Source organism: Stomoxys calcitrans, chromosome 1 (assembly GCF_963082655.1).
Source record: "Stomoxys calcitrans chromosome 1, idStoCalc2.1, whole genome shotgun sequence".
NCBI classification, from domain to species: Eukaryota; Metazoa; Arthropoda; class Insecta; order Diptera; family Muscidae; genus Stomoxys; species Stomoxys calcitrans.
In genome coordinates this window covers 20,412,571-20,432,946 of record NC_081552.1, presented here as the reverse complement: position 1 = coordinate 20,432,946, position 20,376 = coordinate 20,412,571, and positions in this window count along the sequence as shown.

The following is a 20,376-nucleotide window of genomic DNA, read 5'->3' as shown; positions in this document are numbered from 1 at the left end:
TGAAAAAGATGTCGCAATGCCTAACACAACTCACTGTTCCAAATTTCAGCGAAATCGGACAATAAATGCGCTCATGATCTTAAATCGAGAGATTGGCCTGTATGTCAGCTATATTCAAATCTGGACCGATTTGGGCCATCTTCAAGAAGGATATCAAGGGCCCTAACATCAAAATTTTTTAATGGGCCCAAGACCTTAAATCGAGAGGTCAGTCTATATGAAAGCTATATCCAAATCTAGACCGATCTGAGCCAAACTGAAGAAGGATGTTACACAACTCACTGTCCCAAATTTTGGCAAAATCGGATAATAAATGTGGCTTTTATGGGCCTAAAACCATAAATTGGCGGATGGATCTATATGGGGGCTATATCAATATATAGTAGGATATAGCCCATCTCCTGAACTTAACCTGCCTATGGACAAAAATAGAATGTCTGCATAGTTTCAGCTCAATATCTCTATTTTTAAAGACTGTAGCGTGATTTCAACAGGCAGACAGGCGGACGGACATGGCTAGATCGTTGTAGATTTTTACGGCGATCGATACCGTGTTGCAAACGGAATGACAAAATTAATATATACCCCCATCCTTCGGTGGTGGGTATAAAAATGGGGTGTTGCACTGCGGCACGCCGTTCAGACTCGGCTATAAAAGGGAGGCCCGTTATCATTGAGCTTAAACTTCAATCGGACAGCACTCATTGATATGCGAGATGTTTACCACTGTTCCTTAATGGAATGTTCATGGGCAATTTTCATTTGCAATCAGTTCATAACTTAATATAACTCCTTTATAAACAGTTTTACCGATTTGACTTCTTTTACCTCTAGAGGGCGCAGTTAATATCTGATATGGCTGAAATTATGAACGTGGTATTTTTTTCCATATTGCTCCATATAACTTGATAGAGCTAAATAACTTGATAGAGCTTCTACATATTTGAAAAAGTCATTCATACCACCTATCCAATGCGATACATGGTGGATGGTATATAAGATTCGACACCCCCGAACTTTTACTTGTTGTCTATGTTGCTGCTAAATCACACCATGTATTTCAGCGTTAAAGACAAATAGTCCTCATATAAACCCAGGCGTCAAGCGTCATAGGCGGGCATGCATTCGAGCAACCACTTAATATGAAATTCCACAACCCCATGCCAAAGATAGGGCTTCGAAGGCATGACGTAAAGCCTTATCAAGATAAAATGTTTCTATTATTTTAATAGAATTTTTCAGTTCATAGAAGCTTTAACTTTAGTTTTCTACTGAACTTAACTTCGTATCAACAATTGAACAATGGACATTTTTTTGAAAAAATCCTCATGAATTACCACTTTTAGCATTTAATTTATTTCAATAAAATGATTACGAAGGAATCGTTAAACGCCCCCAAGAATATTCAATCAAAAATATTTTCCTTTGCAGTTATAAAAAATATTTCTATGAAATATATCATACATCTTATAATGTTTCACTGAACTATAATTGTTTTTCTTAATTTTCTATATTTTTGTAATGCCTTATTTCCTGGTCAAACAATTAAGCAATTACTAAAGAGTAGTTTAATAAAGTTACAAAAACAAACAAACAACATTTTCGTGCCACATTAAGAAAAACTAATCCTAATCGAATTCAAATAAAACACACCATATTTATCACCTCATTTGTATAGCCACAAGTTGGATCAAAATGCAAATAACAAAAACACACACACAATGGGACAAGTGGAGAAGGGATAAGACTTAAGAAAAATAATTAAACAAATTTGCTGGTTGGAAAGTCCATCCCACTGTGCATCATAAACTAAAACCAAAGACTTATTTTTAAATACATTTAAATAACAAAATATGCTTAAACATTCACACCTCAATTGTACAGTTAGTCTAAAAACACAACAAAGGCATATAAACGGTAAACGCAAAAGGCACAGTTGGTTTACAGTTAAAGTTGAAACCCCTCGCAAAATGATTAAACTTAAAGGCCTAAAATTCCTAAAAAATAAAATATTTTTCGTATATAAGGCACTCTTTGGAAAAAAAACCACTTAAAACAAGTAAAAGCGTTCTAAGTTCGGCCAGGCCGAACCACCGTGGATTCTGCTAAAATATGGGAGCTATATCTAGTTATAGATCGATTTGGACTGTACATGGCGCAGTTGTTGAGAGCCAAAATTGCAAAATTTCAGCCAAATAGCGGCTTGTAAGGGCTCAAGAAGTCAAATCGGGAGATCGGTTTATATGGGAGCTATATCATGTTTTTGACCGATATGAACCGTACTGGGCACAGTTGTTATGTGTCATAACAGAACACTATGTGAAAAATTTCAGCCAAATCGGAAAATTGGGGCTTCCATGGGCTCAAGAAGTCAAATCGGGAGATCGGTTTATATGGGAGCTATATCCAAATCTGAACCGATATGGCACATTTGCAAACCCCGATGACCTATAATAATATAAGGTATCTGCAAAATTTCAAGCAGCTAGCTCTACGCGTTCGACCGCTATCGTGATTTCGACAAACGGACGGACGGACGGACGGACATTGCTTGTACGAAACAGAATTTTGAGACAATCAAGATTATATATACTTTATGGGGTCCTAGATCAATATTTCGAGGTAATACAAACGGAATGACTAGATTAGTATACCCCAATCCTATAGAAGTGGGTATAAAAACTGCAATTATATGTCTTTTAGTACTTGTAACAACTAAAAGAAAGAACATGATTTTAGGTCCGTGAAATGCAGAGCTGCCATACTGTCAGGATTCAAAATGTTCAACAAAATTGTTTTCGCTATAGCTTCAAGACAAATGAATGGATTTAGAAACTCCCAAACGTCTTTTCCTGCAGAATTTCCTAAATTTTAAAATTATGTATCACAATTTAAGAAAAAAACAAAACATTAAAAATAGTTTTTTTTGTAAATTTTTTAACACTTTATACCCCTTCGATTTTTTTAAACACACCACCCTTTTAGGACAGCCAAATTTGTAAGACCTACAAATTACCAATGGTAATAACAAAACAAGTAAAAGCGTGCTAAGTTCGGCCGGGCCGAATCTTATTTACCCTCCACCATGGGTCGCATTTGTCAAGTTCTTTTCCCGGCATCTCTTCTTAGGCAAAAAAGGATATAAGAAAAGATTTGCTCTGCTATTAGAGCGATATCAAGATATGGTCCGTTTTGGACCACAATTAAATTATATGTTGGAGACTGTGTAAAATGTCAGCCAATTCGAAAAAGAATTGCGCCCTTTGGGGGCTCAAGAAGTAAAATAGAGAGATCGATTTATATGGGAGCTGTATCGGGCTATAGATCGATTCAGACGTATGTTGATGGTCATGAGAGGATCCGTCGTACAAAATTTCAGGAAAATCGTATAATAATTGCGACCTCTAGAGGCTCAAGAAGTCAAGATCCCAGATCAGCTATATTAGGTTATGAACCGATTTGAACCTTATTTGACACAGTTGTTGAAAGTAAGAATAAAATAAGTCATGCAAAATTTCAGCCAAATCGAATAGGAATTGCGTCCTTTAGAAGCTCAAAAAGTCAAGTCCCCATATCTGTTTATATGACAGATATATCAGATTTGAACCATATTTGGCACAGTTGTTGGATATCATAACAAAATATTTCGTGCAAAAATTCATTCAAATCGGATAAGAATTGGGCCCTCTAAAGGCTCAAATTACCAATGGTAATAACAAAACAAGTAAAAGCGTGCTAAGTTCGGCCGGGCCGAATCTTATTTACCCTCCACCATGGGTCGCATTTGTCAAGTTCTTTTCCCGGCATCTCTTCTTAGGCAAAAAAGGATATAAGAAAAGATTTGCTCTGCTATTAGAGCGATATCAAGATATGGTCCGTTTTGGACCACAATTAAATTATATGTTGGAGACTGTGTAAAATGTCAGCCAATTCGAAAAAGAATTGCGCCCTTTGGGGGCTCAAGAAGTAAAATAGAGAGATCGATTTATATGGGAGCTGTATCGGGCTATAGATCGATTCAGACGTATGTTGATGGTCATGAGAGGATCCGTCGTACAAAATTTCAGGAAAATCGTATAATAATTGCGACCTCTAGAGGCTCAAGAAGTCAAGATCCCAGATCAGCTATATTAGGTTATGAACCGATTTGAACCTTATTTGACACAGTTGTTGAAAGTAAGAATAAAATAAGTCATGCAAAATTTCAGCCAAATCGAATAGGAATTGCGTCCTTTAGAAGCTCAAAAAGTCAAGTCCCCATATCTGTTTATATGACAGATATATCAGATTTGAACCATATTTGGCACAGTTGTTGGATATCATAACAAAATATTTCGTGCAAAAATTCATTCAAATCGGATAAGAATTGCGCCCTCTAAAGGCTCAAAAAGTCAAGACCCAAGATCGGTTTATATGACAGCTATATCAGGTTATAGACCGATTTGAACAATACTTACCACAGTTTTTGAATATCATAACAAAATACGTCGTCGGAATTGCGCCCTCTAGAAGCTCAAAAAGTCAAGTCCCCAGATCTGTTTATATGACAGCTATATCAGGTTATGAACCGATTTGAACCAAACTTGGCACAGTTGTTGGATATCATAACAAAATACTTCGTGCAAAAATTCAAATCGGATAAGAATTGCGCACTCCAGAGGCTCAAGAAGTCAAGACCCAAGATCGGTTTATATGGCAGCTATATAAAAACATGGACCGATATGGCCCATTTACAATACCAACCGACCTACATTAATGAGAAGTATTTGTGCAAGGGGACTAGTTTTACTCTTTCGGAAGTTAGCGGGCTTTCGACAGACAGACGGACGGACGGACGTGGCTAGATCGACATAAAATGTGGCGACGATCAAGAATATATATACTTTATGGGGTCTAAGACGAATATTTCGATTAGTTACAAACAGAATGACGAAATTAGTATACCCCCCATCCTATGGTGGAGGGTATACAAAAATTTTTGAGAAATTTTCAGCCTTTTTTTTATACTTAACATTAGTTTTCACTGTTCCCACTAACACCAAAGACTTAATTTTTCTCCATTTTACAAATAAAAAAAAAAAACAGCAAACTAATAGAAAAAAATATTTATTTTTTGAAACTATATTCCTAACACCCTAGAGAAATTTTTAAAAATTTGCAAACATATATCACGTCAACTTTCATTCACACACTTGGTAAATTATTCAAGGACAATTATTACAACAACTTTTTTGTTCCAAGCGAGACATTTTGTATAGTTTATCTTTTCATGTTTCGTTTAAGCAAGCTTTTTGGAGAAAAAAAAAGAGAGATGAAATAAATCAACACCATTCGGAATTTTAGAAACGTTTTTTTTTTAAGGAAATTTGAAAGCCGAGCTATACATTTTATTTAACAAAAATTTTATTTGTAATATTACGAAATCGCCTGCAAGTAAATCTAAAAAACAGCTGTGTACATAAATTAAAAAAAAAAAAAAACAAATCCCAAAAAAGTTAAACATTGAAAAAAAAAACCCACAAGAAATTGTTTATTTATTGAAAAAAAGGCATAAACGTTTATATAAATTAAACATATAGAATTCAGCAAAATATTATTATAATTAATATTATTAAAAATTATTATTATTACATATAAAAGCATTACGATACAAACTATATATATATATATATATATATATATATATACATATATATATATATATATATATATATATATATATATATATATATATATATATATATATATATATATATATATATATATATACATATATGAAGAGAAAAACGCTGATTTATAGTAAACAATAAAACAAAAAAACGCATTGTATGATTATTATTATCATTATTATAAATTATTTAAATGCAATGAATTGTTTATTTAACGGCTAGAATAATATTGTCCTTAATATTTACATATACATTAAAACCAAAAACAAATAAAAAGGAAACAACAAACAGAACATAAAACAACAAATTTATTATATATTATTAATTAATTATATAATTATATAATTATATTATAATTATTTGATGAGAAAACAAAAAAAAAAAAACAAAGAAGAAGAATGATATTATAATGAAATGAAGAAAAAACAACAACAACAAGAAAACACTAATAAAAATTGTTTTTAAAAAATCAAATATAACATAAGTTGTTTTATTAATCATTCACAGTTTCTCCATTATTACTTAAAGTGCTATGTAATTGCTAGGGACGTAGTCAGGATTTTATTTAGGGGAGGGATCCCACCCCGCATTTTTCCAAAATCGAAATTGTGAAATTGGTAAAGATTCCTCAAACTTGTTTTGACAATTGTGGTCGTTACTGGGTGCAGGAATTTGTCCATCGGCAGTGACATTTGGTTAATATGAGAGCTGCATTTTGTACACACACTACTTCTACGCCGATCCAAATCTTTCAAAGCCTTCAAAATGTTGTAGTCTTTGTGAATAACTTCAGCTTCAGTATTTTGATGACATTTTTATACCCACCACCGAAGGATGGGGGTATATTCATTTTGTCATTCCGTTTCCAACACATCGAAATATCCATTTCCGACCCTATAAAGTATATATATTCTTGATCAGCGTGAAAGTCTAAGACGATCTAGACATGTCCGTCCGTCTGTCCCTCTGTCTGTTGAAATCACGCTACAGTCTTTAAAATTGAGATATTGAGCTGAAATTTTGCACAGATTCTTCCTTTGCCCATAGGCAGGTTAAGTTCGAAGATGGGCTATATCGGACTATATCTTGATATGGCCCCCATATAGACCGATCCGCCGATTAAGGGTCTTAGGCCCATAAAAGCCACATTCATTAGACGATTTTGCTGAAATTTGGCACAGTGAGTTGCGTTGAGCCCTTCGACATCTTTCGTCAATTTGGCTCGGATCGGTTCAAATTTGGATATATAGGCGCCATATAGACCGATCCTTCGATTTATGGTCTTAGGCCAATAAAAGCCACATTTATTGTCTGATTTTGGTCAAATTTGGGACAGGGAGTTGCGTTGAGCCCTTCGACATCCTTCGTTAATTTGGCCCTGATCGGTCCAAATTTGGATATAGCTGCCATATAGACCGATCCTCTGATTTATGGTCTTAGGCCATAAAAGCCACATTTATTATCCGATTATGCTGAAATTTAGGACAGTAAGTTGCGTTGAGCCCTTCGACATCTTTCTTCTATTTAGCCCTGGTCGGTTCAGATTTGAATATAGCTGCCATATAGACCGATCTCTTGATTTAAGGTTTTGGGCCCATACAAAGCGCATTTATTGTCCGATATCGCCGAAATTTGGGACAATAAGTTGTGATGGGAACTTCGATATTTGTCTTCAATTTGGCTCAGATCGGTCCAGATTTGGATATAGCTGCCATATAGACTGATCCTCCGATTTATGGTCTTAGGCCCATAAAAGCCACATTTATTATCCGATATCGCCGAAATTTGGGACAATGAATGGTGATGGGACCTTCGTCATTTGTCTTCAATTTGGCTCAGATAGGTCCAGATTTGGATATAGCTACCATATGGACCGATCTCCCGGTTGCACAATGACTTGTACTTATAAGCATTTGGTCTAAATCGGATGATATCTATAGAGCTGCTATGGGGCATAAGGTATGCATTTTTCACTGGATTTTGACGAAAGGTGTTTTACGAATATACCCGAGTTGGGGGGTATCCAAAGTTTGGCCCGGCCTAACTTAACGCCTTTTTTACTTGTTTTTTTTTTTTTTGATTGAGGTTAGGTGTAGGGTTGCGCCCTAGGTATTTGGGCCCAATTTTTTTGACTATATTCGTATTTAAATCCCTAATTCCTTTCATCTGAGTCCGATATGTTGGGGGCTTTTGTGGGATGGGAAGGCCGCTCAGACACCATGGAATACATTTTTATATCAAACGTGTACTCTACTTTTAAAAGCCACAATCCTTTTTTTTAATTTTTTACTTTATTTTCACATAAAATATATACATTATTTTAATTATGCCTCAGCGCCTCAAGAGTAGAGGCAAGCTGACAAAAAACAAATTATGGCTCCATTTATATATAAACATTTACAATGGTAAATTAATATATGTATATATTTTTTTAATTCAAGACAAATAATATCCAATAAATGTCAAAAAGTAGTAAGTTTTTCAATGGCAGAAGTATTTCAACATTCTCAATCAAATATTTTTTTAATTTTTGCTTAAAGCATAAACATTCAGTAATTTCTTTAAAAGATACTGGGAGCAAATTATATTCTATAGGACCAATATATGCAATGCGTCGTTTAGTTAGCTCTACTCGGCAGCGAGCAATGGCTAAATTGCTTGATTGTCTTGTGATTCGATGTGTGATATTAAAATTTGAGTTAAATTAAACAGTATGCGACCCAACTCCCCTAATGCACTTAAGAACATACAAATGTCTTTGTTGTTTATATAAAGCTTTAATTAGAAGTACATTAATAGCATAATTTTTAAAAAGGCCAGAAGTACAATATCTTCGCGGTAGGTTAAAAACAATTTTCAATGCCGTATTTTGAGCCGATTTAAGGGCCGTTGCATCTTTTGCTGCATATATCAACTGCAAATAAGTTAAATGCGAGTGAACTAAGTACTGATAAATCATCATCCGAGCTGAGCTTGTTCTTGAATTTATATAAAACTCCTATTCCAGATGCAATCCTAGACTTCAATTTAAAAATGTGTTCTTCCCACAATAAGTTCTGGCTCAAATGCATTCTAAGATATTTTACTCCCGCTGACTCAGTAATATGATGACCATCTATATATACAGTAATAACTTCATCATTCCTTCAAGCATGAGGTCTACACAAAAGCCTAGTTTGATTAGAGTTCAATAAGAGTTTATTGATCCTTAAGTGTTCACAGAGTATAGATGCGTCATACTCTATTTGAGTTTGCAATACCCTTGTGTAATCGTAATTGTATATGAGAAAAATGTCATCTGAAAATAAAAATAATTGGCCAAAAAACTTAATATCATTTAATTCATTTACATAAATCTTAAACAACAATGGCCCTAGACACTACCTTTTGGCACACCGCATGAAACCGGAAATATGTCCCTATTCGCCAAATAGCTTTTAAGCAATAAAAGGGTGTTAGCTGAGAGTCCAATGACCTTAAGTTTCCGTAGAAGGATATAATGATCAACTAAATTGAATGCCTTAGTAAGATCTAAGAACACACCCGCTACCCCCCTATGGTCTCTATCCAATCCATCACATATGCTATCAGTAAGGTTAACTACACATTCGTTCGTCCCAGATCCCTTTTTAAAACCAAACTAACGCTCAAATAATATACCATTTTCCTCAAGATAATCAGTCAGCTGCAAAAAGATAATTCTTTCAATAACCTTACTAACAGTGGAAGTGTAGTTATAGGCCTATAGTTCTGAACAAACTGCATATTTGAACATTTCGGAATCGGCGTTATCTTCGGCAGCTTAAGCACATTGGGAAAATTAGCCTCGTCTATCATAAGATTAAAAATTAATGTCAGAAATTGAGCGATAGTATGCTTCCTCGTCAATAAAAGTTTGGCGCTAATTTTATCGAAACCAGGAGCCTTATAGTTACCTAAACTTTCTATTACATTCTGAACTTCATCCGAAGAAACCGGCTCCAGATGAAAATACATATTTGTCGGGACCAACGTCCGAAAAGCATTTATGTTATCTGTCGCAGAATACGGTATTGTAGAACGTAAATTCAGTATAGAATCAGAAAAGTACTGATTAAAATATTGAGTTTTATCCTTATCCGACAATAGTAGAATGCCATTCTCTGTTAGACTTGTTTTCTGTTTCCCAATCTGTTTAGTTAGAAACCTCCACGTTTTATTCATATCACCATTGCATTTCTTCAAATTATGCCTTTAGTAATTATTCATTAAATTCTTACTAGATTCTTTTATGACCTTACCCACTCTTTTAAGGATCTCATTTATACATTTCTTGTCCCTATTTTTCCTTCTTTGTAACAGAAGTTTATTTTTATATTCTATTAAACCTTCTAAGGTATCCGTCATCCACGGATTCATCTTCCTTCTCAAACTAACTTGCACCATAGAGCTTGTTGAACACTGCTGCAATGCTGACGAAAACGTATCTATAAGTCCTTTACTCAACTCGGAGCATGTCCTAACATCACCTATACCAAGGTGTACATCAAGAAACTTTCCAAAAACATCATAATTTATTTTACAGCGTTTTTCACATATCTTTCGCAACACAGACACAGGCCTTTCTAACAAACAGAAAATCAAGTTGTGATCGGCAAAAGTATGCTCAATCGAATAAACCGATATATCTAGAAATAAGTTGCTGAATATACAATCCAAGGAAGATCTATTGGATGGCCGAGTAACAAGTTTGTGGCAAGATTGTAAATTTACAGCAGCAAAAGTGTCTAAAAGTGTATCCCTTTTATCCCTCCCTCTAAATGTGTATCCCTTTTACACTTAGCAAGTTTAAATTTAAATCCCCCATAATTATGCATGGGGAATTATTAAATCGCAATAAAATGTTTTACAAAATTGTGATAAAACTACCAAATGGACACTTTTGCGATCTGTAGAGCATATAATCAATGGTTTGTTGTCAATTATTATCTCAGGTAAGGACAATGTTATCACATCCACAAAACTCTCGCCCTTGTTAATTAAAATTTGATATTTTACATTTCCTTCCATAAAAACCGTAGTCCCTCAAAATGAATCTTTCCTGCAACAGTGAATTGCCGTAAAACCATCCATCGCATATATGTATGTCAGTAAGCTTATCATCAAATCATGTTTTTTGTACAGCAATTATTTTCGGAATGGTAGTAAGTTCACCAATAATAAATTCATTAAATTTATTAATTGAAGAAATACTTCTGACATTAAATGACAATATACTCAAAAATTGTTTATTAAATACATACATTAATTGAATATTCATTAAATGTATTTAAGTTACAAAAATAATTTAAAATTATAACTAAGTATTAATAAAAAGTTTAAGCAAATAATATAGACTACAATTTTAGTTTGGTGATAAAAAGGATCCATCCTTTTCACATTCGTAATCAGAACTAATTTCATTTTCATCCACCGGAATTCTTTGTTGACAAGATGCGTTTGTACAAAATATGATCAACATCTTTCATCGAATTTAAACGTATCGCCTTCGAGTTGTCATCGCTCTTTGCAAAAATGCTGCCATGTTTGGCATCAATGTATTTATAGCCCATAGATTTTAATGACTTTGAGTAATTTAATAGTTGCATCGATTATCTACTCAACAAATCGATAACATATGCTCCTTTCATATCATCCAATTTTTTTAATTTAGCTTTTTCATCCATTAACTTCTTTTTTGATTTTGAATTAACAAATTTTATGATCACGGATGTTTTTTTTTTCTGAATGTTTCTTTTTGTTTACAAAATATGCTTCTTCTACATCCTCTTTATTAATGTTGGCTCCAACTTTGTTTGCAATTTCTAAGCACATATCAATAGCTTCAACGTTCCCTCTTTTCAACTCCATTTATCACGCAGTCATTCTTAACACGAATTTCATTTAAAAATTTTATAGATGATTTCAGGTTATTTACTTCCTCACGCAAATTTCTATTCTCTTTCTCCAATGTGTCTATCTTTTTTTATTTTTGACAACACCTTTTAATATTTCATTATACTGAGATGACATAAATTGCATTGTCTCTTTTATCTCTCGCAATTGAGTAAGCAGAGCTTTAATTTCACTCAATTCACTTGTCACCGTCATTTCTTCTGGCACACATAAAAAACATGTATACTAAAGAGAGCTATCTTTAATGAGCGCATCGATTTGCTTTTTGTCCAATTTCGTACAAAGTGTGCGGAGAGTTTTCTCATAAACATCACATTGCAATGAATCGTCATTTTCATGTACTTGTGATTTGCAACGAGCACAATTTATTTTGTTTTTCTTCATGCTTTTTCTTTGTTTTCCAGGCACATCCCACAATATTCTTATACAGACTTTTTTTGTGAGTCACTAATATATCACTATGACCAAAACAATGTTGTGTTTATTAGTACAAAGGTAAATTTAATAGAGAGTGATCGCACTACGAATAAAATACGTATTGATACCCTCCTTTTCCAAAGCGGTAAAAGTGTACGGTTGGATGATGTTTTTGGGGGTGGGCGACGATAAGGGTGCCATTTTAATGCCAAGTTCTTAATACTTTTCGTTTGATACCAACATTGTCCCAATCGGTAAACATGTCTGTTAGGCTGAGTTTTATACTATTTTCGTGTTTTTGGGGTGGCATACAAAATTTCGCTTAATTCGGTGCTCCCATTTCCGAGATCTGGCGTTTTTGAAAATTGGGGTATAGGGGAGGGTCCGCCCCCCTTCGTGTATCAACAAATATAGTACCCTATTTTCACCGGGGGCGCCAACTTTACCATCTCTGAAAATTTCATGAAAATCGGTTCAGCCGTTTTTGAGTCTATTACGAAACAGACAAACAAACAAACAAAGCGCAACAATTTCATAGAAGACTAGCTAATCCCGGCCAGCTCTGCTGACCCCGATAATGCTATGTAGGAGAAAAGTACTCTAAATTTGGAAATTTCTGCCTAATTCCAGTTGAAAATTTATTCCAATTTTCATGTGGATTTTTCTACTCTCAAATACCTCTTATTTAAACCCCAAGTAAGTAAAAGTCCTATTTGGGGGGTGGTAGACCCCCAGAGACTTGGTCCCAAAAGTGAAAGTCAATTTCGTACTCTACTCCCAAACACCGTTTATTAAAGATACATACTACCATGATCCGGAAATATGTCCGATTTGAGGGGTTTTTTGGGGATGGGGTGACTTATGAAACACTTAGTCCCATAATTGGATATCAGATTCGTTTTGTACTCTCAAATACCTTTAATTTGGTATCCATATTGTAGTGATTGGTCTATTAATCCGTTTGGCGGGTTTTAGGTGTGGGCGGCCTTCCTAGGCACCCCACCCCAGATTTTGATATAAACTTTTTGTTTTCAAGTTACTGTAAGTGCGCCAAAATTTCGTATAAATCGCCCTGCCCATCTCCGAGATCTGGTGTTCTTATTATGGGTAAGAAAATTAAAAAATAATACCGCAAACAACCGCACCGAAATTCCTTTATTTTATTTTTCGTTATTCAAAGAACCGATAGGTTGTCATATCAAAGATAAATGCTGTACGATCAACGATCGACTACTCTGCTCTCTTTCTGTTCATGTTGGGTTCTCCAAATTAGCGCCAACTGGCTGTTGGATGAACTAAATGTTAGTGCTACTATCTTGGCGTGGCTTAACGCCTATAACATTGACACACATGTGGATTTTTTAATTGAATTAAAATTGCCATATTAAACGATTTTAGGGGTAAAGAACTAATTTGCTTGTCTATATATTTGATGCTTAGTTTGATATCAAATTTGCATTCTACTCCCGAATTCCTTTCATTTGTGTCCCATATAGCCCCAATCGGTCCACTTTTATTTTTGGGTGATACTTTTGGGTAAGGAGGAGGGCCCCCCCCCTTGCGATATTAAAAAATTATATAGCATATTGCTCCTTCCGGACCACTCTCCACAATCTGTTTTTTGAGTCTATACGGAACAAACAAATTTACAAATCCACAAACAATCAAACAAAGAACATACACACAAACACAAATTATTTTTTATATATAGAGAAGATAGATAGATAATAAATATCTGTTTATAGACCGACTCGCACCATACTTGGCATGGATGTTGGAAGACATAACTCAAGTCTTTGCTCCAAATTTCAGCCAAATGGGATAAAGTTGAGGCTTTTAAGGGCTCAAGACGTCAAACAGGGTGATCGGTTTATATCAAAGCTATATCCAATTTAACCGATATGACCCATTTGCAATCCACAACAACCTACATCAACAGAATTCATCTATTAAAAATTTTAAATAGCTTTACGCGTTCGACTGCTATCGTCATTTCGACAGACGGACGGACGGACATTTAGATCGACTCTGAATGATGAGACGATCCAGAATATGTATAGGTTATGGGGTCGCAGATCAATATTTCGAGGTGTTACAATCGGAATGACTAGATTAGCCATCCTATAGTGGTGGGTATAATTAGAAGGTGAAAGAAGGCGCAGCGGAGCAGGCCCTGTCCAGCTAGTGCGTTATAAAAGCGAAAGGTACCAATCCGTTCTCTGACATGGACATCGTTAAATCGTCATAGAATTTTACGACGATCCGATATATTGTATATATACCCTTAGAGCCATAAATGGATCTATCCCCCCTATCCTATGGTGATGGGTATAACAAAATTTAGCTCACGCCAGGGCCGCCTCAAAATCATTTTTCTTCATGGAACTTTTTTAATAAAAATTGTTGCGAAAGACAAACATTTAACAAACATTTCTCTAAGAAATTAATTCTGTATGAATTTTCTCTTAATTCAAGTTTTATTATTTGAATAGAATTTATCTGTAGAAACATTTTATTTAAAAATTATCTTTAAATAAAATATTTTGCTTGCTAGTTTGAAAAATGTTAGGTAGTAATAAATATGGTTTTGAAAAAATTATTAGTAATACTTAATGATAAAAAATTTTAAGTACATCTTCATTGAAATGAAAAATTTTGAGAACTCGGAAAAACATTTTAAAATAATTACTTCAAATGAAACCCTTTCAATTTCCAGAATCCACAATACACTATTTAAAGTGATTGGTACGGAGTGATTAAGGGTCGAAACCTGTCACTCAATAGAAAGCAGCGTTGATTCTCGAAGAAATTTGTAAGTCCTGTAGTCTTCGACCTCAGATTTGCTTCAGTGAAATATTTTTTAAAAAATGTTAAAACTTTACTTTTTTCCAAGAAATACCTTTTACACTGGAAAGATTATGTGAGTAATGATTTCCTTAAGTGTTATGCATACAAAGGGTGATTTTTTAAGAGCTAAATCAAGTTTTTCGGAAAACATACATACAATTCAGAAAAATGCATGAAATCTTTATTTGATTCTATAGTACGCTCCATATCTATGTAATGTTTGAAGATTATTTCATGCAAATGTTGACCGTGACTGCGCCTCAAATGGTCCATCCGCTTAGTCAAATTTTGGCATACTCTTTCTAATGTTTCGAACGGTATCTCACGAATAAATGCTTCAATTTTGTCAATCCCAATGCGTCAATTGAAGCGTGCTTGTCCGTATTGACATGAGCTTCAACAAAGCCCCACAAAAAAAAAAAAAAAAATAGTCAAAAGGCATTAAATCGCCCGCTGTATGTGGCCAATTGACCGGATCTGAACGTGAAATAAAATGTTCACCGAACTCGCTTCTCATTGTTACATGTCATGCAAGTCAAGCTTTTGCATTTTGGGCAAAAAAAGTTGGATATCACTTCACGAAAGGGGTCGTCATTCACAGTTACGTTACGATTCGCATCATCTTTGAAGAAGTGCGGTCCAATGATGCCACCAACCCATAAACCGCACCAAACTGTGACTTTTTCTGCATGCATTGGTTACTCGAACATGTTTATACGTCCAATCGATGGAACATGTTTACACGTCCATAAATTTTGACCAAATAGTACGTTAAAAACTACATCCTCATCTTCGGATAACAAACCTATTTTGCTAACCAGATGTATATCTAATATGTGGTTAGTAAAATAAATTTGTTTTCCAATTGAATACAATAAAATTGAAAAACAAACCTACAGTGTATATATACAATTTTATACACCGTAGGTTGGGAGGTATCCGATTTGGCTGAAATTTTGCATGAAGTGTTCTGGTACGACTCCTAACTCATAACTGTGCCAAGTATGGTCTAAATCAGTCCATAACCTGACATAGCCGCCATATAAACCGATCTCCCGATTAGATTTCTTGAGCCTCTAGAGGGCGCAATTCCTGTCCAATTTGGCTGAAATTTTGTTTCGTTATGACTTCCAATAACTGTGCTAAGAAATCGGTCTATAACCTAAAATAGTTGCCATATAAGCTGATCTATGGTCTTGACTTCTTGAGATTCAAGAGGGCGCAACTCTTATCCGATTTAGCCGAAATTGTGCACGAAGTGTTTTATTTTGACTTCCAACAACTGTGTCAAGTATGATCTTAATCAGTCCACATCTTGATATAGCCGCCATATAAACATCTCTCCCGATTAGACTTCTTGGGCTTCTGGAGGGCGCAATTCTTATCCAACATGGCTAAAATTTTACACAGCCGATCTTGGGTCGTGACTTCTTGAGATTCAAGAGGGCGCAATTCTTATTCGATTTGGCCGAAACTTTGCACGAAGTGTTTTATTTTGACTTCCAACAACTGTGTCAAGTATGGTATTAATCAGTCCAAATCCTGATATAGCCGCCATATAAACATCTCTCCCGATTAGACTTCTTGGGCTTCTAGAGGGCGCAATTTTTATCCAACTTGGCTGAAATTTAGCACATGATATTGCGCCATATAAACCGACGTCCTGGTTTGATTTTTGAGCCTCTGAAGGGCGCAATTATTACTCGATTTGCCATATTGGTTCAGATTTAGATATAGCTCCTATACAAACCGGTGTCACGATTTGACTTGTTGAGCCCCTGTAAGCTGCCCTTTTGTCCGATTTGGCTGAAATTGGGCAACTGTGTTAAGTACTGTCTAAATAGCTCGATAACCTAATATAGCTCCTATATAAACCGATCTCCCGATGTGACTTTTTGAGCATGTGCAAGCCGCAACTTTTGTACAATTTGGTTCAGCCAAACGGTTCAAATCGCTCTATAACCTAATATAGCTCCCATATAAACCGATCTCCCGACTCGACTTCTTGAGCCCTTACAAGCCGCAATTTTTGTCCGATTTAGCTAAAATTTAGCATGTAGTGTTCTGTTACGACTTCAAATAACTGTGCTAAATACGCTCGAATCAGTTTATAACCTGATATTGCTCCCATGTAAACCGGTCTCTCGATCATTCTTGTTCGATGCCTAGAAGCTTTAATTTTTGCTGGTTTGACAGAAATTTGATATGTAGAATAAAATTATACCCTTCAACAAAATTTACTTTGTATAGATTTTAGCAGAATCCATGTTGGTGCGTTCCCAAGATTCGGCTCGGCCGAACCTAGCACGCTTTTACTCGTTAATATTTTACCGCTTTTTTCGAAACATTCGACAAATTTTGTTTTCTTCTTCTTCTGTTCCAAGAAAATTTTTATACCCTCCACAATAGGATGGGGGTGTACTAATTGTTCTGTTTGTAACACCGCGAAATATGCGTCCGAGACCCCATAAAGTATATATATATTCTTGATCGTCATGTCATTTTAAGTCTGTCGAAAGTACGCTAACTTTCAAAGGAGTAGAGCTAGCCGCTTAAAATTTTGCACAAATACTTTCAGTTGGGATTGTAAATGGGCCAAATCGGTGTTTTGATACAGCTGCCATATAAACCGATCTTGGATATTGGCTTCTTGAGCCGATTTGACTGAAATTTCGCACGTAGTGTTTTGATATCACTTCCAACCACTGTGTTTAGTATGATTCAAATCGGTTCATAATCTGGTATAGCTGTCATATAAACCGATCTTGGATCTTGACTTCTTGAGCCAATAGAGCGCGCAATTCTCATTCGATTTGGCTGAAATTTCGCATTAGGTGTTTTGTAGTGACTTCCAATAACTGTGCTAAATATGGCGCACATCGGTACATAACCTCATATAGCTGCCATATAAACCGATCTTGGGTCTTGACTTCTTGAGACACCAGAGGGCGCAATTCTTATTCGATTTGAATGAAATTTTGCACGTAGTGTTTTGGTATCACTTCCAACCACTGTGTTTAGTATGATTCAAATCGGTACATAACTTGATATAGCTGCCATATAAAGCGATCTGATATCTTGATTTCTTGAGCCTCTAGAGGGCGCAATTCTCATCCGATTTGGAATAAATTTTGTACAACGGCTTCCCTCATGACCTTCAACATACGTGTCTAATATGATCTGAATCGATTAATCGCTTGATACTGCTTCCATATAAACCTATCTCCCGATTTTGCTTCTTGAGCCCCTACAAGGCGCAATTCTTATCCGAATGAACTGAAATATTATAAAATGACTTCTACAATGTTCAGCATTAATTTATGGTCTGAATCGGACTATAACTTGATATAGCTGTAATAGTATAACAGTTCTTATTCAATATTCTTTGTTTGCCTACAAAGAGATACTGCGCATAGAACTCGACAAATGCGATCCATGGTGGAGAGTATTAGATTCGGCCCGGCCGAACTTAACACGCTCTTTCTTGCCTAAAATGAAAGCCGTGATTTTAAGTGCGACATTCTCTACCGAAGACTTGGTACGGTGTAGGAAATGCAACATTTTTCCACTATCTGTACACATTACAAACGAACACCATTACAAACGAACACTACAACCGGTGGGGAAGTTAAATTTTTTTGACAAACGAACGCAAAATTTCGATTTCAGTGCAATATATCGCAAAATGTTACATTTTTTGCACAATCGAAATCGCCATTATATTTGCCGCTAGGACATTTAACATCAATAAGGGCATCTTGGGCGAGTTGAATGAAGAGACGTTCTAGAGAATTTGCTTTTTGAGAATATTTGAAAATAATGTTCCTTAAAATTTAAAATAAATAAAATTGACAAAGAAAGAATAAAGTTTACAACTGTAATAACGTAGAGATCTCTTCTTTTTCATTCATTATGTCATTACGTTTGCAACACATCGAAATATCGATTTCCGACCCTATAAAGTATATATATTCTTCATCGTCGTAAAAATCTAAGACGATCTAGCCAAGTCCGTCCGTTTGTCTGTTGAAATCACGTACAGTCTTTAAAAATAGAAATATTGAGCTGACATTTTGTACAGATTTTTTTTGCCCATAAGCAGGTTACCTTCGAAGATGGGCTATATCGGACTTTTTCTTGATATAGCCGCCATAGAGACCGATCTGCCGATTCTGGGTCTCAGGCCCATAAAAGCCAAATTTATTATCCGATTTTGCTGTTAAATTTGGGAAAGTGAGTTGCCTTGGGCCCTTCGACATCCTTCTACAATTTGTGACCAATTCTTATCCAATTTGGGCAAGATCGGTCCAGATTTGGATATAGCTGCGATATAGACTGATCGAAATGTGGGACAGTAAGTTAAGTTAAGCCCCTCGACATACTTCTGCAATATGGCACAAATCAGACCAGATTTGAATATTGCTGCCATATACACCGATTTCTCGATTTAAGGTTTTGGGGCCATAAAAGGCGCATTTATTGTCCGATTTCGCCGAAATTTGGGACAGTGTGTTGTATTAGGCCCTTCGATATCCTGTCCAAAATTTGGCGGTGGTGGGTATGTAAAGTTCATCCCGGCCAAACTTTGCGCCCATTTACTTCTTTTGTGTTCAATAAATTTGGAATATTTTAGGAATTATAATCTCATTATGCAAATTATAAGCATATACGGCAATAGTTGGATGCAATTTTAGCGGACATCTTTTCCGTTTGGTTTGTTTTTGTTTCTATTTTGAAAAGAAAGCAAATATAAAATTTTTTTTTTTTAAGTTTTAGGCAAAATGCATTCAGTAGGCTTTGCTGACGATCGAATGAAAGTTGAGACCTGTAGTTTGAACACATATTAACATGGACAGATAGACAGATGGACATTTATTGACCAATCTTCCCAAACATTTGTACAACACGTTCCTCGACGACTACTACAATATCTAAGAAGTTTTCTAGAAATCGGTTGAGATTTCGATATAGCTCCCATATATATGTTCGTCCGATTTTGATACGTCATTCGTTAAACGACTCTCGAAATTAGGCAGGAAGGATTTTCGTATGACTTTTAATATATCTGGTGAATTTTATAGAAATCGGTTCAGATTTAGATATAGCTTCCATGCATGTATATCGCCCGACATTCACTTCCAGAGCCACAGCAAGCGCATTTATAGACCAATCTTGCTAAAGTTTTCAGATTTCGATGGAGCACCCATATGTTCATCAGATTATGGGTTTAAATTTTCACCTAATTTTGCAGAAATTTGACACAAAGATTCCTGCTTGACTTGCCAAGTATGAATCCGTTTGTCGAGTTCTATGAGCAGTATCTCTTTTTAGGCACACAAAGAATATTGAATAAGAACTGTTATGCTATTGGAGCTATATAAAGTTATATTCCTATCCGATGAACATTGTAGAAGTCATTGTGTTATATTTCAGTTCATTCGGATAAGAATTACGCCTTGTAGGGGGCTCAGGAAGCAAAATCTGGAGTTAGGTTTATATGGGAGCTGTA